Source organism: Artemia sp. Qi Xiang Cuo, chromosome 18 (genome assembly GCF_049724085.1).
Source record: "Artemia sp. Qi Xiang Cuo chromosome 18, ASM4972408v1, whole genome shotgun sequence".
NCBI lineage: Eukaryota > Metazoa > Arthropoda > Branchiopoda > Anostraca > Artemiidae > Artemia > Artemia sp. Qi Xiang Cuo.
The window spans coordinates 52,517,743-52,526,861 of NC_142811.1; positions in this window are offsets into that span (position 1 = coordinate 52,517,743).

Consider the following 9,119-nt stretch of genomic DNA (forward strand, 5'->3'; position numbering starts at 1 on the left):
TTAATTACGGCCATATTATAACACTTTATTGCCAGTGCGCTTTGATCAGAAGACATAAGCTCAGGCTTCTGAGAAGAGCAAACTAAAGTTGCAAAAAACGTTGCCTCCAGAAAAAAAAGTTGCCCCCAGAAGGTCGTCCTTAAATTATTTTTTAGTTTCACGTACAAACGTGCAGGGTGTGGACGAACGTTTAAGAGTATCTGTATTGGCTTTAATTTGGAAATGTTCATATAGAAAACTATATCACAATCAACAAGCTCAGCAATCAGAAGACTTTTGTCTTTGATTCCGTTAATATTAAATAAAACGAAATTCTTTCTGCTCAATGAAATGTTTGAGATCGGTAGGTAGGTTTTTCAGAATAACTGCATATGACGGTATCGGACAAACAGAACGCTCATGCACTGACGACGGAGGACTATTGATTGTTCCAGACAGGAGCGTTATCACACACTCGAATAAAGAGCGTAACTCTGACAAATAGGAGTTTACACGGCAACTCAGTGCATAATCGGTCGGAATGAGGAGTACATCACCAGGGTGACGGATAACAAAGTCTGGCAGACAAATATCATCAGCATCGTACTTTGCGATAAATATCAGAAATATTCTTGATAAGCGCGTTAGTACCCATTCTCTTAGACTGCGTTTCTTCAGGATAGCAAAACAGGAAGATTTGTTTTCTCGCTTCAGAAACCTGGGCAAGCGTAAGAAATTCAGAGATATGGTTCTTCATAATATTTGGAGAGAAGGCCCTTTCGATACTATTTCAGACAAAGTTCAAAACGAGGCTGTAGACAAGTATCTCGGTATTCCCCACCATCACAGCACACTCTTCGGTGAGGAAAATAGATAGCGCTGTTTGATGGAAAATACGCATAGCTTGTAGTGTCTGTATTTTTTTTTGAAGAAAATAACTTTTACAAAAAAAGTAAACTTGATTATATAGCGTACAATTATTTTTAACGGAGATTCGAACTGAAAAACGTTTTTGAAGAGAAAGAGGGGGGGGGGGTTGAGGTTTGTATTTGTTCTGCAAGAAGAGTGTTTTATTTTCTCTGCGTGTAATTCCAGAAGGCAGCTTTTGAGACTCTCCAAATAGCGGTGGGTACCCTAGGGATTTAGCAACAAGAGAAGCTTTTTTTTGTTTTTTTAACAGGATTTTTTTTAATGGCCTAATCATCTTTCTTTTTTTTTAGTTTTATTAAAATTCATAATTTTATAATTATAACTTTTAATTATTTTCTTATATATTTAAAGACTAATAATTAAATTTATTTATGTAAAATTTAACTATAATTAATAATAAATTAAATCATAATTAATATAAATTAACTTGCTATTATTACTCTAATTTAAAAGAAATATAATCTCTTTATAATATATTTCTATCGTTATAATTTTATTCATATTAAATTCATCAATCTCGAGAAAATGGTATGGAATTATAGCTGAAGATCATGATAAACAATTATGCAAGATCAATAGTATGAATAGTTTCGCATCTTTATGCAAGTATAATAATGTAAGAACAATAGGCGTTGTCTTTAAATCGAGCAGCTAGGTTTGTCTTTATGTCGATACAGAAAAATCTCACAAGGAAAAATCTCTACAGATGGATCCATATTTTAATCTGCATGTCACCAAAAGCTATGGTTAACCCCCAAACGACCACAAAAAAACATGTATCATGGACCAAATATATGGTCGAAACGTCGAAAACGTTGCTAGAATTTATATTATGATTTGATGCATTGTTTGAGCTGTTGTCACGGGATTTCAAAGTTAATCAAAAATATAAAGCTGCTGCTTCCAGACGTCTTAAAGAGTACGGCACTGCAATTCATGTGAAAATTAGTGACGTATCTAAAACGTATATTTATTTTTTTTTTAATCTTAGTTTGTGAATTGAAAGATATTAATCCGTTTCGGACATCCACCACATGGCTTATATGGGAGTAAAGTTCATTTGTGATGCAAATGGATGTTATATTTACATTGAGGATGCAATTCTAGGTATATATTTGCACATTAGGGGGGTGGGGGTGGAGGTATGTATTCTATGAATATATAGGTCCTAAGAAATCCATGAATTTCTTAGAAAAACTGGAAAAACAAGGAAAGAAGTGAAGATAAAGCCTCTCTCCCTGCAAAAAGTGTTAAAAGGGATTGTTCTGCATATTGTGGAGTAAGAATCGTTTTCCTAATATGTTTCCTTATGTCCAGCTGGACTCCTAGGCTTAAAATACTGGTTTGCCGGTTGGCTAATTTAAATATATATTATATATATATATATATATATATATATATATATATATATATATATATATATATATATATATATATATATATATATATATATATATATATATATATATATATATATATATATATATATATATATATATATATATATATATATATATATATATATATATATATATATATATATATATATATATATATATATATATATATATATATATATATATATATATATATATATATATATATATATATATATATATATATATATATATATATATATATATATATATATATATATATATATATATATATATATATATATATATATATATATATATATATATATATATATATATATTTTGAATTATTTCAGTGTTTTATTATATTTTGTATTTTTTATAGTTCTTAATATATTTTTCATTATTGTATTATATTTTTTCAATGTAAAAATATTTCTTTTTTCACTTTCCTCTTACATTCAATTTAAAATACTAATTTTGTTTAGAATATAGCCCTCTACAGCAAAGCACATTTTCAAGTAAGTTTCCATTTTTGGTAATTTGCAATTTAAATAGAATCAAAATAAGGTCTGAACCAATTGTGAATAAAACTGAATCCTAGAAAGTAAGGGGAAACGTTAAGGTATTCACCCTAATATAAAGGCAAGTTCCGTAGGAATGTTTCTTCAATGAAAATACAGGTGGTATTATATATATATATATATATATATATATATATATATATATATATATATATATATATATATATATATATATATATAATTGATAATGATATTGATAATGATTGATAATGATTGATAATGATAATGAGTGCGTTCAGACCTTATGCTGAAGTTAACAATAATTGAACTGCAGTCAATTTCAAGCATTTTACGCTCTGTAATGGCTGGTATTTTCACCGTTTTACTCAAAGAATATGGATACTTGCAAAGTGGAAATCAACGCTAATAACGAGACAAAAACTAATATCTAGCCCTTGGCAATTTTCCAGTTTAATAAAAAGGCTAAATTATTGTAGTAATAAGTTTCTAAAAATAACAGAACTACGAAGCTTAAAAAATGTCAGGGAACGCCAGATGCTAGATGGCGTTGGTTATTATTTTTTTTATATCTAGCCCTTGGCAATTTTCCAGTTTAATAAAAAGGCTAAATTATTGTAGTAATAAGTTTCTAAAAAAACAGAACTACGAAGCTTAAAAAATGTCAAAAAACGCCAGATGCTAGATGGCGTTGGTTATTATTTTTTTATATCTAGCCCTTGGCAATTTTCCAGTTTAATAAAAAGGCTAAATTATTGTAGTAATAAGTTTCTAAAAATAACAGAACTACGAAGCTTAAAAAATGTCACGGAACGCCAGATGGTAGATGGTGTTGGTTATTATTTTTTTTATATCTAGCCCTTGGCAATTTTCCAGTTTGATAAAAAGGCTAAATTATTGTAGTAATAAGTTGCTAAAAAAAAACAGAACTACGAAGCTTAAAAAATGTCAAGGAACGTCAGATGCTAGATGGCGTTGGTTATTTTTTTTTATATCTAGCCCTTGGCAATTTTCCAGTTTAATAAAAAGGCTAAATTATTGTAGTAATAAGTTTCTAGAAAAAACAAAACTACGAAGCTTAAAGAATGTCAAGGAACGCCAGATGCTAGATGGTGTTGGTTATTATTTTTTTATATCTAGCCCTTGGCAATTTTCCAGTTTAATAAAAAGGCTAAATTATTGTAGTAATAAGTTTCTAAAAATAACAGAACAACGAAGCTTAAAAAATGTCAGGGAACGCCAGATGCTAGATGGCGTTGGTTATTATTTTTTTTATATCTAGCCCTTGGCAATTTTCCAGTTTAATAAAAAGGCTAAATTATTGTAGTAATAAGTTTCTAAAAAAAACAGAACTACGAAGCTTAAAAAATATCAAGGAACGCCTTATGCTAGATGGCGTTGGTTATGAATTTTTTTTTTTATACTCGCACCAGTTTTTACTCTTGTAAGCCACCCAAACTCTTCAGTTTTTTGTAAACTCCTGGCATTGACTAGAATCAGTGTGCAGTCACTTAATGATTTTAGGAATTTTATTATTAAGTTTTATAATTTTTACATAGGCAATCTTTAGGGTATTTTGAAAAGGTTTCCATTTGATTGATAGATTCTCTGATTTCTACCAGTTTACAAAAAAAAAAAAAAATAATACATGGTCAATTAACCTGTGCACAGTGAAATGTTCCGACAATGAGCGTGTTCCTGGTTTGACAAGAAATTAAATAACATTTAATAGAAAAATCACATAGAACAGTTTGTGGTAACGAACTGAAAGTAAGGAGCGACCCGGCTCAATAGATACCGAAACTCTGAAAAACGGAGTTTTAAGACCAGTAGATATATAAAAAAAAATCGAATTTCTATGGTGATTTCAAATATGTAAGTGTCATTAAGCTTAGTTTTACCCATCAAAGGCTGCGAGCATGAGAAAATTCGCCTGATTTTCGAAAAAAGGGGAAAATCCTCCCCCCCCCCTAAGTCATAGAATCTTAATGAAAATTGCACCATCAGATTTAACATATCAGATAACCCTATAGTATAGGTTTCAAGGTCCTGTTTAAAAAAAATGCGGAATTTTGTAATTTTTGCCAGAAGAAAGATCACGGATGCGTGTTAATTTGTTTTTTTTTTCCAGGGGTGATCGTATCCACCCAGTGGTCCAAGAATACTGTAAGAGGGCTCATTAGAACGAAAACTAAAATTTATAGTGCCTGTTTTCAGTGACCAAAAAAATTGGAGGGCGACTAGGCCCAATCTCACGCCCCTTTTTTTACTCAAAACGGTCCTATCAAAATTTTAGAGACAGCCATCTTGTTCAGCTTAGTTGAAAGACCGAATAATTATGCTCTTGGAGATATCATGACCCCCCGCAGCCCGTAGGAAAAGGTCTTTAAGTTACAAAATTTGCCCATTGTTTACGTATAGTATTTGTTAATGGGAAGTGTGCATATATTTTTAGTGGGAGGGGCAAATTTTCTGCTGCTGGGATTTTCCAAGAGGATAATTTTCCATGGGAGGGAAGTTTTTCAGGTGAACTTGTTTATACTAGGGGAATTTGCCAGAATTCCTATACGAAATTCTTCTTATGTCTTACTTTATCATTGCTGACTCAATTTTACGCGTGGAGATGTTAAGGGTAATTGTCCGGGGTAAATTTCCACAGGATTGAATTGTCTAGAGAATAAATGCATGGGAAGGAAGGATTATCCGTGGAGGTGGAGCCAGATTTCTTGGCATTACTTAAAAAACAGTCAGAACTTAAATTAAAAAAAGCAAGCTTTTTCAACTGAAAGTAAGGAGCAACATTAAAACTCGAACCGAAAAGAAATTATTACGCATATGAAGGGGAATGCCCCCTCCTCAACACCTTGCTTTTTGCACTAAAGTTTGAATTTTGTCCCAATTCCTTAAGAATGACTCCCGAAACACTGTTTGTTTAATTAGAATAATAAGAATCCTTTTTTAAAAGTACTAAAAAACTTTAGCGTAAAGAGAGAGGTTTTGAGGAGGAGCAACCCCCGTCATGTACGTAATAATTTCTGTTCATTTTAAGTTTTAATGTTCCTCCTTACTTTCAGCTGATTTTTTTTTTTTAATTTAGTTCCAGGTAAGATTTAATTAACAGCTGGAACGATCTGTATTAAATGTATTAAATCTTTGTAGCTAAAAAGCATTTTTAGTGTACCAGCTTCAGTACAACCATCATCAAACCAGGAAAAACTGGAGGCAAATAACCAATCTGTTGAGTATTAAGGTGTCAAAACTCAGATTTTGCATATTTTACCCATTAAAGTTACTCATGTTTTAACAATCGATTACAATGTGTATTAACGCAATAGCTAAAAAACTGACCCTGGTTTGCAGTTAATTCACATAAAATATGAAGTAAATACGAATTAAATTGCGATTTTCACGGGGAACCCACTTAATGTTTTGGTATTGGTATGAAAATTATGAGACAATAATGGCACATAATAATGATAAATCTCTTGAAAATATTTTTTTTTTATTCAGAATCCGTAGTAAGCAAAGATTAAAATATCCAAATAATCAGGATGTAGTGAAGCCATGAAGTCGGTTTCACTTGTGAGCTAACTATCATATACTCTGATTTCGTAGACGTCGGTTATGTTTTTAATTTTCAAATATTTAGCCCTAATGACAAAGAAACCGGCTTCCGTTCTTTGAACCTTGTCAGAACTATGGTTGGCTTAACTGTTGTCAAGTTAGCTACAGTCATCTGCCGTAGTTCAGGCTGTGGACGCATTCCATATTAACATCGAGCGCTGCATTGATGTTGCGTTACCCAATAGGTAGTAAATTGTCAGCTATTGCCTAAAGATTGAAAAACTAGAAAAGCCTACTCATTCTTTTAAGAATGTTATAAAATCTATCCAAGAAATAACTAAGATGTTCTAAAATTTTCGGCCACATTCAAACTCGTGTTTTAATTAAGTTATTATTTGTTGTAAGATGTCGTTTGAGCTTCTATAGTTTTGATGATGCTTAAGAGAGAAGTCGACTCGTCCAAACTAATTCACAAGTGGTTTGGATTTGGCTTAGGGCCAATTACTTCTTTTAAAATTCTAAGATAGAAAAAACTGGGATAGTCTCAGTAATACCAGAAAAATTAAAGTTAAATCAAAGAGCTTAATCAAAAATGTTGTTTATTAATTTGAACTCCATTTTTGGATTTACATTTTATGGAGAATCTTCAAATTTTGATATTTATAGACTTAGCGTTTTGATGCAATATATTGTATATAGGAGCCGAAAATCTTGTTCCCGTGAAAATCAAATTTCTATTAGTACTCTTTTTATTAGTACTATTTTTATGTTTTTTTTTGTACTATTTTTTATGTTAAATTAAATTACTATTATTTTATTAATTAAATTAAATTAAATTAATTATTAAATTATTAATTATTAATTATTAATTATTTATTTATTTATTTATTATTTATTAAATATTTATTATTAATAATTAAATTATTAATTATTAAATTAAATTAAAGTACTATTTTTTATGTTAAATTGGAATTTCAACATAGCAAATGAGCCGCTTTCGTACTATATGTTTTTCTAAGAATTGTGACAAAAAAGTTTCTAATGAAACAAATTGCGCAAGCTCAGCAGCGATTTTAGGCTGAGTAATATTTCGTTGGAAAAAGGTATTAACTTGTGTGAAAGGCAACACGATGATAGGCAACCTATTTTACAATATTAATGAGTATAATCAGAGATACACTAATGTTTAAAACTTCCAAATACAGTATATATTTAGTGAAGATTGTCTTTCTTATTATAATTTACAATGCACTGCAAAATTTCATTTTACTGATTCCAGAGCTGATATTTAGTAGACATTCCATGATTAGGTAGATTTTTTCATGGGCTCTCTGCTTTTGCAACCATTATAGAAGTTTAATATATGAGAAATATCTAAAAGTTCGTTTTAATGCTCAGAAAATGAAAATACGCTCATTTGAAACTAATTCTAGTCTTAATGAGGATGGAAAATGAAAATATAAATAATCTGTCAAAATTTGTTGAATAGAGGCGAGTAATATGAATATAATACATTCATAGTTCTTTTAGTTAAATATGATGTTCCAGTTCCCCGCTAGTATTGATGAAAAAGAAGAAAAAACAAAAAGGCAAAAAAAAATTCCCTTTTGACGAGATTTTCTTTAAGTTTCCTGTATGTGATGGCAATTTTTATAGTGTAGATTTGTTTTGCCCCGACAGCATTTTCCATGGTATCAGGCTATTTTTCGATACCCTCGTCGTATTTTTTTGATATCATAAATTTGTTGTATCTACAAAATGATACTATTAAGACTAATTGAAGTAATAGACACGATTTTCAGTTAGCTACAAATGGGAATTTTTCTCACTAGACACATTTTTTTAGATTAAATTTATTCATGAGATATATTTTATTGGCATTATTTTTGTAAAATTCCCCCTTGTTAATTACTAAAAATTTATTGTCAGTTTTCAAGAACGCTCTTAAAATTTTTCGCTTCAGACAATCCTCAGTCACAAAAACGGTTAGAAAATGGAAATTTTCACATCAATTTTTTTATTGCATCTGGTGGTTAATTCGTTGGTTAATAGCTTCTAAATTGGTGGTTAATAAAGGTCATAGCCCAAAGCCCGAAACTTACAAGTGATAGCAAGATTTGCTATCGCCAATTGCTGGCAGAATCATATTAGAATGCTCCTAAAATGGTGTATTTTTGGATCACTAACACAGTTGCCACATTAAAAGGCTTCTGAAACTATCGAGGGGTCAAACGCTTTTGTATATTCCCTTTGATGCATCGTAGTTGGAACGCATCCCATTATTACTTATATGGAAAAGGTTGATCCTTTTTTATTTTGGAAAACAAATACATCAAGCACATACATCATACATCATATCATCATACATCATACATCAAGCAATGCAAAATATTATGATCTTAGGGGTTCAGGTCCTAAACACGGTTTCCTATTTTTTTCAGTATTACATATTTAGCCAGTATCTTGTATTAAAATGAGAATTTGAATAGAATTTGTCCTCTTGTAAGTAAGGAGAGGACCAGCCCGAGATCTTTACCTTCCTCCTTCATACACACAAAGAGTCATTAGTTTTGTTATTTATTTTTATATTTATTTATTTGTTTATATTTATTTTTTATTTTGACAAGAATAGAATTTTTCACCAGTCCATTTTGGAGGGAGTCGTGTTGTATCTAAATCTTGGTCGTACTGTTTTTCATTCAAGGCAGAAGTAATAATTCGAACACTT